Below are 24920 nucleotides of genomic sequence, written 5' to 3'. Positions count from 1 at the left end.
GCTATGGCCAGCATGACCGAAAGGTGTTTCGGGAGCCCTGGCAAGTGTTGGAGGGCCTCATGGGCCAAAGGGGAAGGGGCAAACCAGCCCACTAAGGGGTGGTGCGCCCCCACACCCTTTCCCATGTTATTTGGGGAGGTGGGGCACCTCCACCTGGCTTGGGAGGCAATCCTCCACCTGCTTGGCTTGGGGGGCAAGTCTCCCTAGGATTTTCCCTAGGGAGATCCAAACTGCTTGGCCGCCGCCCCCTAGGGGAAACCCTAGGGTGCCTCCCCCTCTCCCCTTGCCCCTATATATAGTGGAGGGGTGGGAGGGCAGCCACACCCTTCCCCTGGCACAGCCCTCTCCCTCCTCCAACACCTCCTCCTCCTCCGTAGTGCTTGGCAAAGCCCTGCTGGAGAACCACGAGCTCCACCACCACCACGTCGTCGTGCTCTCGGAGTTCTCCATCAACTTCTCCTCTCCCCTTGCTAGATCAAGAAGGAGGAGATGTCCCCGGGATGTACGTGTGTTGAACGCGGAGGCGCCGTCCGTTCGGCGCTTAGATCGGATTCGGCCGCGATCTGAATCGCTTCGTGTACGACTCCACTGACCGCGTTCTTGCAACGCTTCCGCATCGCGATCTTCAAGGGTATGAAGATACACTCCCCTCTCTCTTGTTGCTAGAATCTCCATAAATTGATCTTGGTGTTGCGTAGAAAATTTTGAATTTCTTCTATGTTTCCCAACAGTGGCATCATGAGCTAGGTCTATTGCGTAGATTCAATGCACGAGTAGAACACAAGTAGTTGTGGGCATTGGTTTGTTCAATATGCCTACCGTTACTAGTTGAAAGGATCGATATGGTTGACTAGAGGGGGGGTGAATAGGCAACTAATAATTTTTAAGTTTTTCTTTAACAATTTAAATCTTGCAATGAAATAGGTTGTCTAGATGTGCAACTACGTGAACAACCTATATGATGCAAAGACACCTAGCACGCAAGCAAGCAATAGATGCAACACAAGTAAGCTTGCAAAAGTAAAGGCACGAAATAACAAAGAGTGGAGCCGGTGGAGACGAGGATGTGTTACCGGAGTTCCTTCCTTTTTAAGGGAAGTACGTCTCCGTTAGAGCGGTGTGGAGGCACAATGCTCCCCAAGAAGCCACTGGGGCCACCGTAATCTCCTCACGCCCTCACACAATGTGAGATGTCGTGATTCCACAATTGGTGCCCTTGAAGGCGGCGACCGAACCTTTAGAAACAAGATTGGGGCTATCTCCACAACACTTGGAGGCTCCCAACAACACCACGAAGCTTCACCACAATGGAGTATGGCTTCGAGGTGACATCAACCGTCTAGGGTGCTCAACACCCAAGAGTAACAAGATCCACTAGGGATAAGTGGGGGGAATCAAATTTCTCTTGGTGGAAGTGTAGATCTGGGCCTTCTCAACCAATCCCGAGCAAATCAACAAGTTTGATTGGCTAGGGAGAGAGATCGGGCGAAAATGGAGCTTGGAGCAACAATGGAGCTTTGGGGGAAAGAGGTAAGTCAACTTGGAGGAAGAAGACACCTTTATATAGTGGGGGAACTATTCCAACCGTTACCCTTCTGAGCAGCTTCGCACAGAGCGGTACTACCGCTTGGGCAGGGCGGTACTACCGCTGAGGGTGGTACTATCGCTCCTACCCAGCGGTACTACCGCACTGACGAGGAAGACAGGGCCCTGGCCCCAGAGCGGTACTACCGCGGGAGTAAGAGCGGTACTACCGCTTGGAGCGGTACTACCGCCACTACTACCGCTCCTACTACCGCAAAACCCGACACGTAAAACATCGGTCGAGAATCGAAGCGGTACTAGAGCGAAACTGCTGCGGTACTACGGCCGAAGTCCTCAAGCGGTACTACCGCTCGGGGGAGCGGTACTACCGCCAGAGTGCTTCGGCGGTACTACCGCAGAAGACCGCGGTACTACCGCTGGGGTGGGACAGGGGAGGAACATGGAAGGAAGAACTGCTCCATCAAAGCGGGAAGGAAGACATTGGGTGTGAAACGGATGTGTACGTGTTGATTCCACCCTAGCCTTACCAAAGCAGATCCCCTCTTGATAGTACGGTGACTCCTACAAAACTAGTCCACCAACAGAGAGACGAAGGAGCTACACCGTCTTGAAAGACACATCGAGGGGAGGAAATCGTCTCGTGCCAATGGATGAATCTCTGAAAGAACTTAACGCACACGATTAGTCCGCAAAAGCATTGTCATCAATCACCAAAACATCTTGGGGATAAATATGCCCTTACAATCTCCCCCTTTTTGGTGGATTGATGACAATACGGGATTTGCACAAACATGATATAGAGTAAGCGCACAAACCCCACCGTCCTAAAATGTAGATGGGCTCCCCCTAGATGTGTGCTATCTAGATAAGTGCTTTGGACTGCACGGCACACATACTAGGATCAACGCTCCCCCTACATTTTAGAGACCAACAATCTAAGCAAGGTAAATGAGAGCAGCATAGATGACTTAACAGGATAAGCAAGCAACTCATACGCTAGATAGTGACATAGATAATGATACTGGAAAGATAAGGTAGCATATGTCTCACACCATATGACTCGAACTTAGGTCTCACTGACAAACCAAACAAAGCAAATGCGAGGAAAACACGAACACAAGAGACGGAAGACACAAAGCACAAATCCCTAAACTCTCTCCCCCTTTGGCATCGAGACACCAAAAAGGAGAGGGAGTGTTGCTATGGCTCCAGGTGAGAGCAAACGAGGGACACACACATCAGAGCTCAGCGGGATCATCGGCGCCACCGTCATTAGTCTGGAAGTGCTCGGCATCAAAATTGGTCCACGGGCAGTGCTGCTGAATCCACTCCTCCTCCTCGGTAAGCTGGTCCTCGGACCCACAGATAACTGTGGCACCCAACTGACGCATGAGCTCCTTGTCGCGACCTCGGGCCTTCTTCTCAGCCACATGAGTCATGTACTGACCGTGAGACTCCATACAGAACAACTTCTTCATCTTGATATTGAGCTTCTTTGCCCAAGAGGGCTCTACCTTAGAAGGCACGTAGTCATCATCATCATCCTCAGCCCCAGTCTCCTCCTCGGTCTCCATGGCAGTACCAGACGAAGGAACTCCAGTCCTAGGGGCCTGAGTGCCCCAGTTATCCTTCTTCCTGAGACGCTTGACATCGTGAGAAACCAACTCTCCAGTCTCCAGTAACACCTGGGGATAGACACGATCCCAGGCCTTCTCAATGAGCAGCATGATGAACGGACCATAAATCGGGCACTTGCGCTCGGAGATAGCAGATAGCAACTCAGACCACATAACATGAGAGATATCCAAGGACTCTCCGGTGTTCTGTCCCTTCTCATGCTGGCAGAAGAGAAGCATGTCCACGAGATAGGAGTGAACCTAGTCCAGATTCCCGATACGAGGGAAAAGAGTCTCTCTGAAGATACGGTGAAGGATATCCAGATAGGCAGGCAGCTCATAGGTTTCCTTCTTCGTCTCATGGTTGATCCTCAAAGTGCAGTAGGGACATAGAGCTTGCTTGTGAGTGGCATTGGGGCGGCTGTGGGGGCGAAAGCCTACATAAGACTCAAGACCTAGATCTTGCACCCCAATCAACTCCATGAAAGCTTTCCACTTAACTGAAAGCAACTTGCCATTGGTCATCCAAGTTAGTGTCCTGTCCTCATCAGTCCCAAGGTGAACCGTGGCATAGAATTGGGCCACTATATCAGCATCATAGTCCTTGTTGAATTGCATGATCCCAAGAATGTTCAGTTGAGTGCACATCTGAAGAGCTTCACCAAAGTATTCAGGATCTTTCTCCATATGGTCGGTGTCGATGGAGTGTACGTTGACATAGAGATTCTTCTTGGCTTTGAGAATGTCAAAGAAGATGGAAAACTAGAACCTGTTCCAGAACGGATGGTTGACCAAAGTGGGATCTTGGTCTGCCTCATATGGGTTGCGGCGGCGCCTTGCCCAGAACTCCTTGGGCGACATTTCTGGCACAGTTTTGCCTGGCTTTGGCTTGACCCCAGGCTTCTTCTGGAGTTGAGGTGGAGGTGGAGCACTTGAAGAACCTCCGGCAGGCTCGGTGGTGCGGTAGCGCTTGGACGTGGCACGACCGGGGTTGACACGACGAGCCTGATGCTCAGGAACCTCATCACCTGGAACCACACACAAACAACCAGAAAGAATGAGCATAAGCCACAAAACACGAGCAAAAAGGATCACTGAGAGGTAGGAATATGGTGGAAACTGGTAGAGGGCGGTAGTACCGCGACCCCTAAGCGGTAGTACCGCTCCAAGCGGTAGTACCGCTCTGGAGCGAGCGGTAGTACCGCTCCAAGCGGTAGTACCGCTCGAGGCGGGGAAACAGCCGGTTCCAACTGCCGTGGTCAGATCCGGTACTACCGTCCTACCAAATTCAAAAATACTCCAACCAAACACTAATCCACACTGTCTAGAAGCATTCTCCATCCTACTCAAGCCTAAATCTGGCCAAAAATCTAGAGATGCAACTGCTATTGCCCCTAAGACGCTAGATTGGAAATCTAGACAAAAGTAAACAGGGAACGGGGGCAATATCGGCATCCATGGCAAGAGGACAAGGTGGGGATCGACTCCATCGAAGGAAATGGAGAGGAGCGCCCCGGAGAGGGAGATCCGCTGGAGCCCTCCCGCGGCGCCGGTTGCTGAAGAGAGAGAGGAACAGAACGAGGGGGGGGCGAGCGGATGGGTATGGGGGAGAAGAAACTCCCCCTGCCCCCGATATAACCCCCTGCCCGCACCTCACAGCGGTAGTACTGCGCTGGAGGGCGGTAGTACCGCTAGGAGCGATAGTACCGCTCGCCACCAGCGGTAGTACCGCTTTAGCAACCGCATGGCTTCTGGACCAAAGGCTAAAACTCCAAAAAAACGGAAAGGAAACCCAAGAGAAAGAGAAAACCAACAAGGCAGCACACACACCAGCAACGGACCAGAAACCACTCAAACAAAAACAACCACATGAAACAGAGCGAGCCCTGTCCTCTCTCAAGAGAGGGCGGTGGCCGGAGCCACCTATGTTTGAGTCAATTGGTATGGCACCGCGAAGAATTATCCTTGGGCCCATGACCAAAACTCGTCTTTGAAGCACAAGTACCATAAAAAATGGCTAATGTGAAAGAGTTGATAGATTTATGCATAATGGGGGGAGGGAGAGTTCATTGGGAGAACAACACTCCCCCTATGTCCATGCCTACATCTAAGCTAGACAACAAGTTGGGTGAGGTGGGGTGTGCAAGGGTTCAAGTCACATTGCTCAAATCAATGATATTTAGCTCATGCTTTAACTCGCGAAATCTAGCTTCATCCAAGGGCTTCGTGAAAATATCTGCAAGGTTATCATGAGTGTTGACATATTTGAGCTCGATCTCCCCTCGCCTAATGTGGTCCCGGATGAAATGATACCGAATCTCAATATGCTTCGTCTTGAAGTGCTGCACCGGGTTGAGAGAAATCTTGATGGCACTTTTGTTGTCACACCAAAGAGGCACTTTGTCACAAATGACACTGTATTCCTTTAAAGTTTGCCTCATCCATAGAAGTTGTGCACAACAACTACCGGCCGCCACATATTCCGCTTCTGTGGACGAGAGAGGTACACAACTTTGCTTTTTGGAAGACCAACTCACCAAAGAGCACCCAAGAAATTGGCACCCTTCGGAAGTGGACTTCCTGTCCACTTTATCTCCCGCCCAATCGGAATCCGTAAATCCTTCAAGCTTGAAGTCCGCCCCTCTTGGGTACCATAAGCCAAAGTTTGGGGTATGAGCCAAATATGGAAAGATTCGCTTGACCGCCACATAGTGACTTTCCTTTGGTGCGGCTTGAAACCGTGCACACATCCCCACACTCAACATGATATCCGGTCTAGATGCACAAAGGTAAAGCAAGGAGCCAATCATGGAGCGATATACCTTTTGATCCACCGCTTTACCATTGGGATCGATGTCAAGTTGGCACTTGGTGGGCATTGGAGTAGTAGCCGGCTTAACATCACTTAGCTTGAATCTTTTTAGCATGTCTTGAGTGTATTTGGCTTGGTTTATGAAGGTTCCTTCTCTTCTTTGTTTAATGTCAAAACCAAGGAAGAACTTCAACTCTCCCATTGAAGACATCTGGAACTTGGAGGTCATGAGAGCGGCAAATTCCTCATTGAAAGCTTTGTTAGGGGAACCAAAGATAATGTCATCAACATATAGTTGGCAAACAAACAACTCCCCTTTGACCTTATTAGTAAAAATAGTGGGATCGATTAGCCCCACTTCAAATCCACGATCTTGTAACAACTCGGTAAGGTGGTCATACCACGCACGTGGGGCTTGTTTAAGGCCATAGAGTGCCTTATCGAGTTGATACACATGATCCGGGAAGTAGGGATCCTCGAACCCGGGGGGTTGCTTGACATAGACCAACTCATTAATAGGACCATTAAGGAAAGCACTTTTTACATCCATTTGTTGCAACTTAAAGTTGTGATGGGAAGCATAAGCAATCAACAAACGTATCGATTCAAGACGAGCAACGGGAGCAAAGGTTTCACCATAGTCGATACCCTCGACTTGGGAGTAGCCTTGTGCTACCAATCTTGCCTTGTTGCGAACGATGTTCCCATGAGCATCTTGCTTGTTCTTGAAGATCCACTTGGTTCCGATGACGTTGTGGTTCCCCGATGGCCTTGGCACCAATCTCCACACCTTGTTGTGCTCGAAGTTGTTGAGTTCTTCATGCATGGCATTGAGCCAATCCGAGTCTTCGAGCGCCTCATAGACCTTCTGGGGTTCAACACAAGAGACAAACGCGTGATGTTCACAATAGTTTGCTAATTGTCTACGAGTGCTTACCCCCTTTCTTAGGCTTCCGACCACATTTTCCATGAGATGGCCTTGGGTGGTGAGCTTGGAAGCAATTTCGCGGCACGACGCTCTAATTCCTCCTCGGAAGTGGAAGGAGGAGGGTTCACTTGATTCTCTTGAGCGTCATGTTGAGCTTGTTCTTGATCTTGAGCTTGCTCATGATCTTGAACTTTCTCGAGGGGGAGAACTTGACCTTGGGCATCATTTAGAGGTTCACCACCATCTTGTGGTTGATCTTGCCCTTGGTCTTGTTCACGAGGTTGAGGGCCTTCACTTTGTTCTTCGGAAGCGTGTGGGTCTTGGGGAGGTGATGGCTCCACTTGAGTGGAGCATTGTCCTTCTCCTTCGGCCACAAGGGGTTCCTCGATGGGTAGAATATGACCAATACCCATTCTTCTTATGGCTTGGGGAGGAATTTCATCACCTACATCACAAGTACCACTTTGCTCCACTTGGGAGTCGTTATTTTCGTCAAACTCCATGTTACACGTCTCCTCAATGAGTCCAGTGGACTTGTTGAGAACACGGTAAGCATGAGAGTTTGTAGCATAACCAACAAATATGCCCTCATGAGCTCTAGCCTCAAATTTAGACAAACAAACACCTTTCTTGAGAATGAAACACTTACAACCAAACACCCGGAAGTACTTGAGGTTGGGCTTGTTGCCGGTGAGTATCTCAGAGGGAGTCTTGTTCAAGCGTTTGCGGAGATAGAGACGATTGGATGCATGACATGCGGTGTTGATGGCTTCGGCCCAAAAGTTGTATGGAGACTTGAACTCTGCCATCATGGTCCTAGCCGCATCCATCAACATCTAGTTCTTCCTCTCCGCCACACCATTTTGTTGAGGGGTATATGGAGCATCATATTGGTGCTTGATCCCCTCATCACTAAGAAACTCATCCAAGGTGTAGTTCTTGAACTCGGTGCCGTTGTCACTTCTGATTGTCAAGATCTTTGCATTATGTTGACGTTGAGCTTCATTTGCACAGTTGATGACGGTTTGTTGAGTCTCACTCTTCCTCTTGAAGAAGTATACCCAAGTGTATCTTGAATAATCATCCACAATCACCAAGCAAAACTTTCTACCCCCAAGACTATCAAAGGACAGAGGCCCGAAGAGGTCCATGTGCAGGAGCTCCAAGGGTATTTTCGAGTAGATGATAGTCGTGGGAGGGTGAGCCGTCTCATGAAGCTTTCCTTCAATACAAGCACTGCAAGCACGATCTTTGGCAAAACTAACATTTGTTAGTCCATGAACATGGTCCCCATTTAGAAGATTTTGCAAAGATCTCATATTGACGTGGGCTAAACGGTGATGCCAAAGCCATCCCACATCAACTTTAGCCATTAGGCATGTCGCGGTCTTAGTGGGTTGCTCCGAAAAGTTAATCACATAGAGACCGTTCTCGACATGCCCAACAAAGGCTACTTTAAGAGTCTTGCTCCACAAGAGGGCCACGGTATCAATGTCAAAGAAAGTAGCAAAACCCATGAGTGCAAGTTGACGAACGGAAAGCAAATTGTATGCAAGGGACTCAACAAGCACGACTTTCACGATCGTTAGATCATGAGAAATGACAACCTTGCCGAGACCCAATACATTAAAATGTGATGCATCACCCCACTCGACATTGGTGGTCATAAATGGAATCTTTTGCACGTCCACCACCATGTCCTTGCTCCCGGTCATATGATTTGTTGCTCCACTATCGAGCAACCATGATCCCCCACCGGAAGCAAACACCTAGAAGAGATCAATGTTTGGTTTTAGGTACCCATTTAGTAATGGGTCCTTTGATGTTAGTAACAAGGGTCTTGGGAACCCAAATAGACCATTCAATGTACTCATAAGGAGAACCAACAAATTTAGCATAAACATGTCCATCACTAGCACGGCACAACACATATGACGGGTTAAAGTCATCGGCTTTGTTGGAGGAAATGCTTTTGACCTTTTGAGCCTCAACTCCCTTCACTTTTTCCTTCTTCTCCTTAGGAGCACCCTCTACCTCTTTTACAAAAGTTTGCTTGAGAGGTGGAGGACGTTTGGTCTTGTCATTCTTCTTCTTCTTGCTCTTGGACTGGGAGCAAATCCAATTCCTTCCTTGGCCACAACTTCCTTTTGATTGCTCAAGAGGTCATTGAGGTTCTTCGCACCTTGAATACATGAAACAAGGCCTTTCTCAAGTTGATCCTTCAACTTGGCATTCTCCTCCACAAGATGCACATGCTCACAACACGGGTTAGTAGCACATGCATTATCAATTAATACATATGAGGAAAGGTGGCCTTTTCCTTGGTTAGCTTAACTTGGAGTTGAGCATGAGACTCCTTGAGGTTAGTGTGAGCACCCTTCAAGACCTTGTGGGCCTTGTCAAGTATCTCAAACTCCTCTTTGAGTCTAGCATGATCAACCCCAAGTTTAGCCTTCTCAGAAGTTAGCACACGAGACACGACAAGAGCATGATCAAGATCTTTCTTTAATTTAGCATGGTCATCGTTGTGTGACTCCTCAAAAGTCAAACGATGCACACGCTCTTCCTCAAGGGCATTAGAGAGATCCGATATCTCATCGGCATAGTCACGACTATGACCTTCCATCTTAGAAATGGTTTCTTCGTGAGCCTCGATCATGTCATTGGCCTCACCAAGTTGTTCCAAGAGAGCAACAAAATGCTTCTTGGACTTGCCCTTGAGCTTACTCATAAAAGACTCAAACTCATTCACTTCTTCATTAGACCCCTCATGTTCATCAATGCAATCCTCCACGGAGGAATTAGTAATGATGGTGGTTTTAATGTTGGGGGTTACCTTGTTTGAAGCTTTAGCCATGAGGCATTTTGCGGTGATGTTCTCGTTGGGTGAATCAAAGAGAGACACCCGGGGAGTAGTAGCAATGTCAACGGATGCCATTGCCATTGCTTCTTCGTTTTCATCATGATCGTCATCCTCTTGGTATTCTTCTTGAACCACCAAGCCACGAGTGGGAGTCTTCTTGGCAAAGTTGTTATTGTTGGGGAAGGACTTGGCTTTGTCTTTTCGGATGAACTTGCCACCATTGTCTTCCCGCTTCTCGTAAGGACAATCCGCAACGAAATGGCTCACATTGCCACAGTTGAAGCAAGTTCTAATTCGTTGCTTGCCCTTGACGCCACTTGAGTTGTTCTTGTTGAAGTTGGGCCTTGAATTCTTCTTGCTCCAAAATTGTCTTGAATCAAGGGCCATGTGCTCATGGTAATCAAATTTGGTGTGTTCGGGGTTGCTCTCCTCATCTTCCACTTCTTCCTCTTCTTCCATAATAACCTTGGCCTTCAAAGCAAGGTTGGGCTTCTTTGCCCTTTGAGAACGGAGCACCGCATTGTCGGCGGTCTTGCCCAAGATGCTCATTGCATCGAACTCATCCAACACTTCACTTGAGGTCATGGAGTGGAAGTCTGGTCTTTGACAAATGACTGAGAACATGGCCTTGTTGTAGGGCATCATGGCCTTAAGGAACTTGTGTTTGATCCAATTGTCATCCGTGTCCTTGCTTCCATGATCTCAGAGTGCGACCGCGAGTTTGGTCACCCTTCGAAAGAGCTCACGGGGCTCTTCATCTTCTTTCATTGCAAACTCGTCGGCTTCATCTTGCACCACTTCATAGTTGGAGCGTTGAATGCTAGCACTTCCTCGATAGAGACCCTCGACACATTTCCATGCTTCTTTAGCCATGACATGGGGTTGAAGATGAGGGAGATCTTCGGGAAGGATTGCATCTTGTATGATGAAGAGAGCACTCTCATTGAATTGATTGTCCACTTCTTCTCGAGGGGTGAAGTTGCTTGGGTCATGAGGATAGAAACCTTCTTCAATGATTCTCCAAAGGTTAGTATTCACATGTTTTAAATGACACTTGAAGCGATAAACCCAAGAATCAAAATCTTCATTTTTCACATATTTAGGAGGAGGACCGGCATGATTCAAATGAGTGGAGGGGATCGGTCCTCCATAAGTTGGAGGTTCCACATGGGCAAAGATGCCGGTGCCATTTCTACCACTAGTAGAAGGACTCTTTTCATTGTTAGCTTCCCCCTTATCGGAGGTAGCATCCGTCACCTTGTTAGCGGGATCACCCACTTTCATCGGCAAGGTAGATACTTTGAATCCTTCTAGAAATTCAGTAAACATGCTTTTAACCTCGGCCGTCATGGAGGTTTTCAATGTGTCTAAAGCCAAATTGAATTCCTCACGTGAGACCGAGGTTCCCCCTTCGGCCGAAGACGAGATGGGATTCACACCAGAGTGTTCCTCCGCACCGTCGTTGGTGTCAACCATACTCTTCGGACGGCAAAGTCCTTAATAAAGAGACGAGGCTCTGATACCAATTGAAAGGATCGATATGGTTGACTAGAGGGGGGGTGAATAGGCAACTAACAATTTTTAAGCTTTTCTTTAACAATTTAAATCTTGCAACGAAATAGGTTGTCTAGATGTGCAACTACGTGAACAACCTATATGATGCAAAGACACCTAGCACGCAAGCAAGCAATAGATGCTACACAAGTAAGCTTGCAAAAGTAAAGGCACGAAATAACCAAGAGTGGAGCCGGTGGAGACGAGGATGTGTTACCGGAGTTCCTTCCTTTTAAAGGGAAGTACGTCTCCGTTAGAGCGGTGTGGAGGCACAATGCTCCCCAAGAAGCCACTAGGGCCACCGTAATCTCCTCACACCCTCACACAATGCGAGACGCCGTGATTCCACTATTGGTGCCCTTGAAGGTGGCGACCGAACCTTTACAAACAAGATTGGGGCTATCTCCACAACACTTGGAGGCTCCCAACAACACCATGAAGCTTCACCACAATGGAGTATGGCTTCGAGGTGACCTCAACCGTCTAGGGTGCTCAACACCCAAGAGTAACAAGATCCGCTAGGGATAAGTGGGGGGAATCAAATTTCTCTCGGTGGAAGTGTAGATCTGGGCCTTCTCAACCAATCCCGAGCAAATCAACAAGTTTGATTGGCTAGGGAGAGAGATCGGGCGAAAATGGAGCTTGGAGAAACAATGGTAAGTCAACTTGGAGGAAGAAGACACGTTTATATAGTGGGGGAACTATTCCAACCGTTACCCTACTGAGCAGCCCCGCACAGAGCGGTACTACCGCTTGGGCAGGGCGGTACTACCGCTGAGGGCGGTACTACCGCTCCTACCCAGCGGTACTACCGCGCTGACGAGGAAGACAGGGCCCTGGCCCCAGAGCGGTACTACCGCGGGAGTAAGAGTGGTACTACCGCTTGGAGCGGTACTACTGCCACTACTACCGCTCCTAGTACCGCAAAACCCGACATGAAAAACATCGATCGAGAATTGAAGCGGTACTAGCGCGGAACTGTTGCGGTACTACGGCCGAAGTCCTCAAGCGGTACTACTGCTCGGGGGAGCGGTACTACCGCTGGGGAGCGGTACTACCGCTCCAGGAGCGGTACTACCGCCAGAGTGCTTTGGCGGTACTACCGCTGAAGACCGCGGTACTACCGCTGGGGTGGGACAGGGCAGGAACACGGAAGGAAGAACTGCTCCATCAAAGCGGGAAGGAAGACATTGGGTGTGAAACGGATGTGTACGTGTTGATTCCACCCTAGCCTTACCAAAGCGGATCCGCTCTTGATAGTACGGTGACTCCTACGAAACTAGTCCACCAACAAAGAGACGAAGGAGCTACACCGTCTTGAAAGACACATCGAGGGGTGGAAATCGTCTCGTGCCAATGGATGAATCTCTGAAAGAACTTAACGCACACGATTAGTCCGCAAAAGCATTGTCATCAATCACCAAAACATCTTGGGGATAAATATGCCCTTACACTAGTCTTATCTTGATTTGGCGGCATTGTGGGATGAAGCGGCCCAGACCGACATTACACGTACGCTTACGTGAGACAGGTTTCACCGACTGACATGCACTAGTTGCATAAGGTGGCTAGCGGGTGTCTGTCTCTCCCACTTTAGTCGGATCGAACTCGATGAAAAGGGTCCTTATGAAGGGTAAATAACAATTGGCATATCACGTTGTGGTTTTGGCGTAGGTAAGAGATGTTCTTGCTAGAAACCTAAAGCAGCCACGTAAAAACTTGCAACAACAATTAGAGGACGTCTAACTTGTTCTTGCAGCATATGCCGTGTGATGTGATATGGCCAAAAGGGTGTGATGAATGATATATATGTGATGTATGAGATTGATCATGTTCTTGTAATAGGAATCACGACTTGCATGTCGATGAGTATGACAACCGGCAGGAGCCATAGGAGTTGTCGTAATTTATTGTATGACCTGTAATTATTTTACTTTATTGCTAAACTGTTAGCCATAGTATTATAAGTAATAGTTGGCGTGACAACTTCATGAAGACACGATGATGGAGATCATGGTGTCATGCCAGTGACGATGATGATCATGGCGCCCCGAAGATGGAGATCAAAAAGAGCAAAATGATATTGGCCATATCATATCGCTATTTGATTGCATGTGATGTTTATCATGTTTTTACATCTTATTTGCTTAGAACGACGGTAGCATAAATAAGATGATCCCTCGCTAAAATTTCAAGAAAGTGTTCCCCCTAACTGTGCACCATTGTGAAGGTTCGTTGTTTCGAAGCACCACATGATGATCAGGTGTGATAGATTCTAACGTTCGAATACAACAGGTGTAAGCCAGATTTACACAAGCAAAACACTTAGGTTGACTTGACGAGCCTAGCATGTACAGACATGGCCTCGGAACACAACTGACCGAAAGGTGGAACATGAGTCGTATAGCAGATATGATCAACATGAAGATGTTCACCGATGATGACTAGTCCGTCTCACGTGATGATCGGACACGGCCTAGTTGACTCGGATCATGTATCACTTAGATGACTAGAGGGATGTTTATCTAAGTGGGAGTTCATTAGATGAACTTAATTATCATGAACATAGTCAAAAGGACTTTGCAAATTATGTCGTAGCTTATGCTTTAGTTCTATTGTTTAAGATATGTTCCTAGAGAAAATTTAGTTGAAAGTTGACAGTAGCAATTATGCGGACTGGGTCCGTATTCTGAGGATTGTCCTCATTGCTGCACAGAAGGCTTATGTCCTTAATGCACCGCTCGGTGTGCTGAACCTCGAGCGTCGTTTGTGGATGTTGCGAACATCTGACATACACATTTTTGATGACTACGTGATAGTTTAGTGCGTAATTGTAAACGGTTTAGAATTGAGGCACCGAAGACATTTTTGAAATGTCGCAGAACATATGAGATGTTCCAAGAGCTGAAATTGGTATTTCAGGCTCGTGCCCACGTCAAGAGGTATAAGACCTCCGACGAGTTTCTTAGCCTACAAACTAAGGGAGAAAATCTCAATCGTTGAGCATGTGCTCAGATTGTCTGGGTACTACAATCACTTGAATCGAGTGGGAGTTAATCTTCCAGATGAGATAGTGATGTTTCTCCAAAGTCATTGCCACCAAGCTACTAGAGCTTCGTGATGAACTATAACATATCAGGGATAGATATGATGAGCCTTGAGCTATTCGCAATGTTTGACACCGCGAAAGTAGAAATCAAGAAGGAGCATCAATTGTTGATGGTTAGTAAAACCACTAGTTTCAAAGAGGGCAAGGGCAAGGGATACTTCGTGAAACGGCAAATCAATTGCTGCTCTAGTGAAGAAACCCAAGGTTGAACCCAAACCCGAGACTAAGTGCTTCTGTAATGAGGGGAACGGTCACTGAAGCAGAACTACCCTAGATACTTGGTAGATGAGAAGGCTGGCAAGGTTTACAGAAGTATGTATTGGACATACATTATATTAAATGTGTACTTTACTAGTACTCCTAGTAGCACCAGGGTATTAAGATACCGGTTCGGTTTCTAACTGTTAGTAACTCGAAATAACCGAGCTACAGAATAAACGGAGACTAACTAAAGGTGAGATGACGATGTGTGTTGGAAGTGTTTCCAAGGTTGATGTGATCAAGCATCGCATGCTCCCTCTACCATCGAGATTGGTGTTAAACCTAAGTAACTGTTATTTGGTGTTTGTGTTGAGCATAGACATGATTGGATTATGTTTATCACAATACGGTTATTCATTTAAGGAGAATAATGGTTACTCTGTTTATTTGAGTAATACCTTCAATGGTCTTGCACCTAAAATGAATGGTTTATTGAATCTCGATCATAGTGATACACATGTTCATGCCAAAAGATATAAGATAGTAATGTAGTACCACATACTTGTGGCACTGCTATTTGAGTCATATTGGTATAAAACGCATGAAGAAGCTCCATGTTGATGGATCTTTGGACTCACTCGTTTTTGAAAAGATTGAGACATGCGAACCATGTCTATTGGTACATATGCATGAAGAAACTCCATACAGCTGGATCGTTTGGACTCACTTGATTTTGAATCACTTGAGACATGCAAGTTACCACATGTTAAAAATGACTGAAAGGCCTCGTTTTCAGTAAGATGGAACAAGAAAGCGACTTGTTGGAAGTAATACATTTTGATGTGTGCAGTCCAATGAGTGTTGAGACACGTAGTGGATATCGTTATGTTCTTACTTCACAGATGATTTGAGTAGATGCTAAGTATATTTACTTGATGAATCACAAGTCTGAATTATTGAAAGGTTCAAGTAATTTCAGGGTGAAGTTGAAGATCGTCGTGACAAGAGGATAAAATGTCTATGATATGATCATAGAGATGAATATCTGAGTTACGATTTTGACACACAATTAAGACATTGTGGAAATTGTTTCACAACTAATACCGCATGGAACACCATAGTGTGATGGTGTGTCCGAACATCATAACTGCACCCTATTGGATATGGTGCATACCATGATGTCTCTTATCGAATTACCACTATCGTTCATGGATTAGGCATTAGAGACAACTGCATTCACTTTAAATAGGGCACCATGTAATTCCGTTGATATGACACCGTATGAACTATGGTTTAGAGAAACCTAAGCTGCCGTTTCTTGAAAGTTTGGGGCTGCGACGCTTATATGAAAAAGTTTCAGGCTGATAAGCTCAAACCCAAAGCGGATAAATGCATCTTTATAGTACACCCAAAAACAGTTGGGTATACCTCGTATCTCAGATCCGGAAGCAAAAGGGATTGTTTCTAGAATCGGGTCCTTTCTCGAGGAAAAGTTTCTCTCGAAAGAATTGAGTGGGAGAACGGTGGAGACTTGATGAGGTTATTGAACCGTCACTTCAACTAGTGTGTAGCAGGACACAGGAAGTTGTTCCTGTGGAGCCTACACCAATTGAAGTGGAGCTGATGATATTGATCATGAAACTTCGGATCAAGTCACTACCAAAACTCGTAGGTTGACAAGGATACGTACTACTTCAGAGTGGTACGTAATCCTGTCTTGGAGGTCATGTTGCTAGACAACAATGAACCTACGAGCTATGGAGAAGCGATGGTGGGCCCGGATTCCGACGAATGGCTCGAGGCCATAAAATCCGAGAGAGGATCCATGTATGAAATCAAAGTATAGACTTTGGAAGAACTACTTGACGGTCGTAAGGCTGGGTACAGATGGATTTTAAAAGGAAGACAGACAACGATGGTAAGTATCACCATTAAGAAAGCTCGACTTGTCGTTAAGATGTTTCCTGACAAGTTCAAGGAGTTGACTACGATGAGGCTTTCTCACTCGTAGTGATGCTAAGAGTCTGTTAAAATTATATTAGCAGCTACTGCATTATTTATGAAATCTTGCAGATAGGATGTCAAAATATAGTTTCCTCGACGATTTTCTTGAGGAAAGGTTGTATCTGATACAACCAGAAGGTTTTGACAATCCTGAAAGATGCTAACAAGTATGCAAAGCTCCAGCAATCCTTCTAAGGACTGGAGTAAGCATCTTGGAGTTGGAATATACGCTTTGATGAGATGATCAAAGATTTTAGGTTTATACAAAGTTTATGATAAACTTGTATTTCCAAAGAAGTGAGTGGGAGCACTATAGCATTTCTGATGAGTATATGTTGTTGACATATTGTTGACCGGAAATGATGTAGGATTTCTGGAAAGCATAAAGGGTTATTTGAAAAGTGTTTTTCAATGGAAACCCTGGATTAAGCTACTTGAACATTGAGCATCAAGATCTATAAGGATAGATCAAAGACGCTTAATAGTACTTTCAAATGAACACATACCATGACAAGATTTTGAAGGAGTTCGAAATAGATCGGCAAAGAAGGGGTTTTTGGCTGTGTTATAAGGTGTGAGTATTGGGTAAGACTCAAGACCTGACCACGGTAGAAGAGAGAGAAAGGACGAAGGTCGTCCCCTATGCTTTAGACGTAGGCTCTACAGTATGCTATGTTGTGTACCACACCTGAGGTGTGCCTTGCCATGAGTCAGTCAAGGGGTACAAGAGTGATCCAGGAATGGATCACAGGACAGCGGTCAAAGTTATCCTTAGTAACTAGTGGACTAAGGAATTTTCTCTATTATGGAGGTGGTAAAAGAGTTCGTCGTAAAGGGTTACGCCGATGCAAACTTTGACACTAATCCAGATTATTCTGAGTAGTAAACCGGATTCGTATAGTAGAACAGTTATTTGGAATTGCTCCAAATAGAGCGTGGTAGCTAGATCTACAAGATGACATAGAGATTTGTAAAGCACACACGGATCTGAAAGGTTCAGACCCGTTGACTAATAACCTCTCTCACAAGCGAGGTATGATCAAACCCCATGGGTGTTGAATTCATTACAATCACATAGTGATGTGAACTAGATTATTGACTCTACTGCAAGTGGGAGACTGTTGGAAATATGCCCTAGAGGCAATAATAAAATGGTTATTATTATATTTCCTTGTTCACGATAATTGTCTATTGTTCATGCTATAATTGTATTAACTAGAAACCGTAATACATGTGTGAATACATAGACCACAACATGTCCCTAGTGAGCCTCTAGTTGACTAGCTCGTTGATCAAAATAGATGGTTATGATTTCCTGACCATGGACATTGGATGTCATTGATAACGGGATCACATCATTAGGAGAATGATGTGATGGACAAGACCCAATCCTAATCATAGCACAAGATCGTGTAGTTCGTTTGCTAAAGCTTTTCTAATGTCAAGTATCATTTCCTTAGACCATGAGATTCTGCAACTCCCGGATACCGTAGGAATGCTTTGGGTGTACCAAACGTCACAACGTAACTGGGTGGCTATAAAGGTGCACTACAGGTATCTCCGAAAGTGTCTATTGGGTTGGTATGAATCGAGACTCGGATTTGTCACTCCGTATGACGGATAGGTATCTCTGGGCCCACTCAGTAATGCATCATCATAATGAGCTCAATGTGACTAAGTAGTTAGTCACGGGATCATGCATTACGGAACGAGTAAAGTGACTTGCCGGTAACGAGATTGAATGAGGTATTGGGATATCGACAATCGAATCTCGGGCAAGTAACATACCGATGGACAAAGGGAATTGTATACGGGATTGACTAAATCCTCGACATCGTGGTTCATCCGATGAGATCATCATGGAACATGTGGGAGCCAATATGGGTATCCAGATCCCGCTATTGGTTATTGGCCGGAGAGGTGTCTCGGTCATGTATGCATGGTTCCTGAACCCGTAGGGTCTAGACACTTAAGGTTCGGTGACACTAGAGTTGTTATGGGAAATAGTATGTGGTTACCGAAGGTAGTTCGAAGTCCCGGATGTCATGAGGAGTTCCGGGATGGTCCGGCAGTGAAGATCGATATATTAGACGAAGGGTATTGGAGTCCGGAAGTGTACCGGGGATACCAGGCTATGGCCAGCATGACCGAAAGGTGTTTCGGGAGCCCCGACAAGTGTTGGAGGGCCTCATGGGCCAAAGGGGAAGGGGCAAACCAGCCCACTAAGGGTTGGTGCGCCCCCACACCCTTTCCCACGTTATTTGGGGAGGTGGGGCGCCTCCACCTGGCTTGGGAGGCAATCCTCCGCCTGCTTGGCTTGGGGTGTTGGGGAACGTAGTAATTTCAAAAAAAAATCCTACGCACACGCAAGATCATGGTGATGCATAGCAACGAGAGGGGAGAGAGTGTCCATGTACCCTCGTAGACCGAAAGCGGAAGCGTTATAACAACGCGGTTGATGTAGTCATACGTCTTCACGGCCCGACCGATCAAGCACCGAAACTACGACACCTCCGAGTTCTAGCACACGTCCAACTCGATGACGATCCCCGGACTCCGATCCAGCAAAGTGTCGGGAAAGAGTTCCATCAGCACGACAGCGTGGTGACGATCTTGATGTTCTACCGTCGCAGGGCTTCGCCTAAGCACCGCTACAATATTATCGAGGTGGACTACAATGGAGGGGGGCACCGCACACGGCTAAGAGATCTCAAGGATCAATTGTTGTTGTTGTGCCTAGAGGTGCCCCCTGCCCCCGTATATAAAGGAGCAAGGGGGGAGGGGGCGGCCGGCCTAGGAGGGGCGCGCCAAGGGGAGTCCTACTCCCACCGGGAGTAGGACTCCCTCCTTCCTTGTTGGAGTAGGAGAAGGGGAAAGAGGGGGAGAGGAAGAAGGAAAAGGGGGTTGCGCCCCTTGTCCAATTCGGACCAGAGGGGGGGCACAGGCCTCCTTCCTTTTGGCCTCTCTCCTCTATTCCCGTATGGCCCAATAAGGCCCATATACTCCCCGGCGAATTCCCGTAACTCTCCAGTACTTCGATAAATACCCGAATCACTTGGAACCTTTTCGAAGTCTGAATATAGTCGTCCAATATATCGATCTTTATGTCTCGACCATTTCGAGACTCCTCGTCATATCCCCGATCTCATCCGGGACTCCGAACTCCTTCGGTTCATCAAAACTCATAAACTCATAATATAACTGTCATCGAAACCTTAAGCGTGCGGACCCTACGGGTTCGAGAATAATGTAGACATGACCGAGACACGTCTCCGGTCAATAACCAATAGCGGAACCTGGATGCTCATATTGTCTCTCACATATTATACGAAGATCTTTATCGGTCAGACCGCATAACAACATACGTTGTTCCCTTTGTCATCGGTATGTTACTTGCCCGAGATTCGATCGTCGGTATCTCAATACCTAGTTCAATCTCGTTATCGGCAAGTCTCTTTACTCGTTCCGTAATACATCATCCAGCAACTAACTAATTAGTTGCAATGCTTGCAAGACTTATAGTGATGTGCATTATCGAGTGGGCCCAGAGATACCTCTCCGACAATCGGAGTGACAAATTCTAATCTCGAAATACGCCAACCCAACATGTACCTTCGGAGACACCTGTAGAGCTCCTTTATAATCACCCAGTTACGTTGTGACATTTGGTAGCACACAAAGTGTTCCTCCGGTAAACGGGAGTTGTATAATCTCATAGTCATAGGAACATGTATAAGTCGTGAAGAAAGCAATAGCAACATACTAAACGATCAAGTGCTAAGCTAACAGAATGGGTCATGTCAATCACATCATTCTCCTAATGATGTGATCTCGTTAATCAAATGACAAATCTTTTGTCCATGGCTAGGAAACATAACCATCTTTGATTAATGAGCTAGTCAAGTAGAGGCATACTAGTGACACTCAGTTTGTCTATGTATTCACACATGTATCATGTTTCCGGTTGATACAATTCTAGCATGAATAAACATTTATCATGAAATAAGGAAATAAATAATAACTTTATATTGCCTCTAGGGCATATTTTCTTCATGGGGGGCAAGTCTCCCTAGGATTTTCCCTAGGGAGATCCAATCTGCTTGGCCGCCGCCCCCTAGGGGAAACCCTAGGGCGCCTTCCCCTCTCCCCTTTCCCTTATATATAGTGGAGGGGTGGGAGGGCAGCCACACCCTTCCCCTGGCGCAGCCCTCTCCCTCCTCCAACACCTCCTCCTCCTCCGTAGTGCTTGGCAAAGCCCTGCTGGAGAACCACAAGCTCCACCACCACCACGCCGTCGTGCTGTCGGAGTTCTCCCTCAACTTCTCCTCTCCCCTTACTGGATCAAGAAGGAGGAGACGTCTCCGGGCTGTACGTGTGCTGAACGCGGAGGCGCCGTCCGTTCGGCGCTTAGATCGGATTCGGCCGCGATCTGAATCGCTTCGTGTACGACTCCACCGACCGCGTTCTTGCAACGCTTCCGCATCACGATCTTCAAGGGTATGAAGATACACTCCCCTCTCTCTTGTTGCTAGAATCTCCATTGATTGATCTTGGTGTTGCGTATAAAATTTTGAATTTCTGCTACGTTCCCCAACACCAGCATCAGACGACGGCGATGGCACCGGCCGGCCCCGACCCCCAGGCGCAAACTTGCGGGAGCGAGGTGCAGCGGAAGGAGAGGAGGCCTGCACAGGAATGACCGGTGAGGGCGAGCAAGAGGCCACCTCATCCGACGAGCAATCCTCATGGGACTCGAGGGCCCAAAAGCGAGAGCCAAACGACGCCAGGGGAGGAGCCGAAACCCGAGGCACCGACGAGCAAACAGAGGGAGAGGAACCAGACTCGGGGAAGAGGGGTGGACCGGAGCCCAGGACGGCATCAGAGGAGCAAGGGACGACGGCGGAGGGGTGGGGGAGGGGGGAGGGAGGAGCGAGGGGGGAGAGGAGAGCCCTCGTGCTTCCTCTTGGTCGATTCATACAAGCTTGTCTTATGGATTCTCACTAGTTCACTAGAGCACCATTATAGTACCTTCCAAGCAAGTTATTAGTCACTCAAGCATCGGCAGGGAAAAGCCAAGTGGGATCTCATGGACCGCCCGTCGGTGCCCTCCTCTCCAATGTCAATGGCTCCATTGTCCTGTCCCTCAGGTTGTACACCACACAGTCGAGAACATCACCCTCAGGATCCCTTGGCTGTCTAGGAACAAACCCGTCATACTCAGTCACAGAGTAGATGCAATCCTCTCGAGCTCCACATTGGGCTGCAGGGAGCGACTGAGAGCAGCCTCAGCTGACAAAGAGCGCATGCCCCATCAGCGTATCCACCTTGCTCCAACGCCCATGGCTGCCACCGATCAGGTCCACCGCCACCCAGACCTCAAACTGGGTTCGTGTCGGCCTCGAACGGCGGCTCACAGGTAAGGGTACCTGCTCAACGGTCTGACTTTCCACCATTAGCAGCCGATTGCCGCACCCGACGAGGTAGAAGGAGAAGCGCCATGTTTGGCTGGCAGGCAGGCCAGGGTCGGGCACTCCGTTTCTTGCAGGGGGCACAAGCACAATGTGGCCCCGCAACAAAAGATTTTCCATTGTGATTCTTGGTTGAGTAAAATTAGCCCTTACTGATCCGCAGAGTGGCACGCCCTGGCCCCGCGACGAAAGATTGTGATCATGCCACTGTGGGGAACAGCGACAATGCGATCGGACACCACCACCTTACGGATCCAATTGTAGCTGCGGCAATCGATGTCGATGGGGAGCGTGCTGCTCTGGATGTGTAGAGGGGTGGTCTCCCCGGAACAAGGGTTCGTCAGGTAGCAGCTGCCGTTGCTGTGCACGAGGTGTTGTTGCCGTGGCCTTGTCGCTCTCTCTGTAGCCCTAGCTCGGCTCTACCTCTCCCTCTCTCTGTCTACAATGAACCGAAGAAGAAGAAGACCGAGGTAGAAGAAGGACACGGGACGGGATGGGTTTTCCTGGCGCAACAACGCCCCCACGAGCTCGTACTCGTCACACCACCGCTATTCTCGCCAACAACCCAACCTGCACTCATGCGCCACCGCACATGCAGCACGCACAGACCCGCCGGCCACTAAGCCAACTAACTAGCATGCACACGCCTTGCTCACGCACACACACATGGCCATGGCTTGCTCCTAACATTCACGCCCCAAGCCATGACCTTGCACATGTCACGCTCGTCGTCGACGTCGCGCCATGGCCGCCGCTACAGCCACCACCGCACAGCACCGCACGTCCCGCGCTCCCAAGCTCGTGTACACGACGCGCACGCACGTAGTCGCCACGGCCCGAGTCCAGCACCCCAACGCGGTCAGTCCTCCGCTGCCTTCGCCACGCCAGCGACGCGCGCTCCGCCGTGCCGTCAACGTCGTCGTCGTTGTAGCCGCCACCGCCCTGACGTCGCTGCCACGCCTGCCGCCGTGCCGCCGTGCCAATCGAGTGCCTTCCCCACGTCCCCGCGCTCCCGGCCCGCGCTCCCGCCGCGCACGTACACGATCTGCGCACCAGGTCCAGCGCCCCGACGTGGTCCGCACCCGCGGTCCTGACGTGCCCGCTACGTCTGACGCGCGCCCATACACGCGCCCGACGCGGTGAGCCCGTCGCCGCGGCTTGTTCTGCCACGCTCCGCACGCCACCAGCCCGTGCCATGATCGTGCTCCGACGCGACCAACACGGTCGATCCGGCGTGTCCCGGAGCTTGGCCTTCCCTCCTCCGAGCCGCGCCGCGCCACCGCAGCCTCTGCGCCACCGCGCAGGTCCGCCGCGGCCGCCGCGCTCTCTGCATGCCCGGCATCATCGTGCTCCGCCGCCGCACGGGACGAGCGCCATCGCCGGCAAGCTCCTCCGAACCCGATGCTCCAATACCAATTGTTGTTGCCGTGGCCTTGTCGCTCTCTCTGTAGCCCTAGCTCGGCTCTACCTCTCCCTCTCTCTGTCTACAATGAACCGAAGAAGAAGAAGACCGAGGTAGAAGAAGGACACGGGACGGGATGGTTTTTCCTGGCGCAACAACGCCCCCACGAGCTCGTACTCGTCACACCACCGCTACTCTCGCCAACAACCCAACCTACACTCATGCGCCACCGCACATGCAGCACGCACAGACCCGCCGGCCACTAAGCCAACTAACTAGCATGCACACACCTTGCTCACGCACACGCACATGGGCATGGCTTGCTCCTAACACGAGGAAGAGCATGCTGCCAGTGGGGAAACTTGAGGGCGTTCTGTTGCAGTCGAGTGGCCTGCGGATGCAGTGGCGTGCGCCGTCGGGGAGGGTGACGAAGGTGTCACCGCGGAGGAAGAGCCACGGGAGCGGCGGGGGCAGCGGATGCAGGCGCGCGGCGGAGCGCCACGCCTGGCAGACGGCGCGGACGCGGACGCGGTCGGTGTGGGTGGGAAGGCGGGAGAGCACGAGTGCCAGCATCTCCGGCGGGAGCTCCGACCATGGCGCCTTCCCGCCTGGTGAAGCGATTCGAAGCATCCGGAGCAGAGCCGCCATCGCCCTGCTGATTGTGGCACGGAGGCCGGCGCCGAGCATCACTGCAGCGGCAATGCTGCCGCGCATTTCCTAAGTGGAAGTGGAGCGCCGTCACAACTCGCAACCACCCCTCGACGTCGGCGCAGATCCGCTCCACCCCGCCGCTGCGACCTCCCCTCAGGTCGCTTTCCTTGACCTCCAACTCGGCGGTGGACGGTGATCTGGTGGCCTGAAGAGAGACGGCAGCAGCGGCCCTCGGTGGAGAGGAGGTACAGATCCGGTCCGGGACTGAGCTCAGGGGGTGGATTTTGCCATTTTGGTGGTGTGAGGGTTTTGGACGCGCTCTCTTGTTTTGGTGCGCAAACTGTGGAGGGGACGAACGATGCGTGTGCTCGTGTCGTGCGCGTGTTGACAGAGGGACCGGCATCGTGTCAGAAGAGCTATAATATGAATAACATTTCTTTTCAGATATGCATCGTGGAGTACTAGGTAGTGTCAAAATAGTACTAGTAGCGTAAAAAACCTCAAATATTATCGTTCCTTTGATTCTAAGAAATTTCATAGGATTTTTTTGGAGGGTTAGAATAATTTTTCCTACATTTATCATTCGATTCATAGGATTGAATCATATAGGAATTTTTTTATTAAATCATGTTACTACATTTCATTGCAAATCTTGTATCCATTCCAACCTCTTTTTTCACTTCTTTTGTTTTTTCTGTGGCATCAAACACTTTGTGCTAATCTTATGGGATTGAAGTGGATGCCACTCCAATCTTTTATTTTTTCTA

This window comes from Triticum aestivum, chromosome 3B (assembly GCF_018294505.1).
Source record: "Triticum aestivum cultivar Chinese Spring chromosome 3B, IWGSC CS RefSeq v2.1, whole genome shotgun sequence".
Lineage (NCBI taxonomy): Eukaryota > Viridiplantae > Streptophyta > Magnoliopsida > Poales > Poaceae > Triticum > Triticum aestivum.
This window is presented reverse-complemented; position numbering follows the sequence as displayed.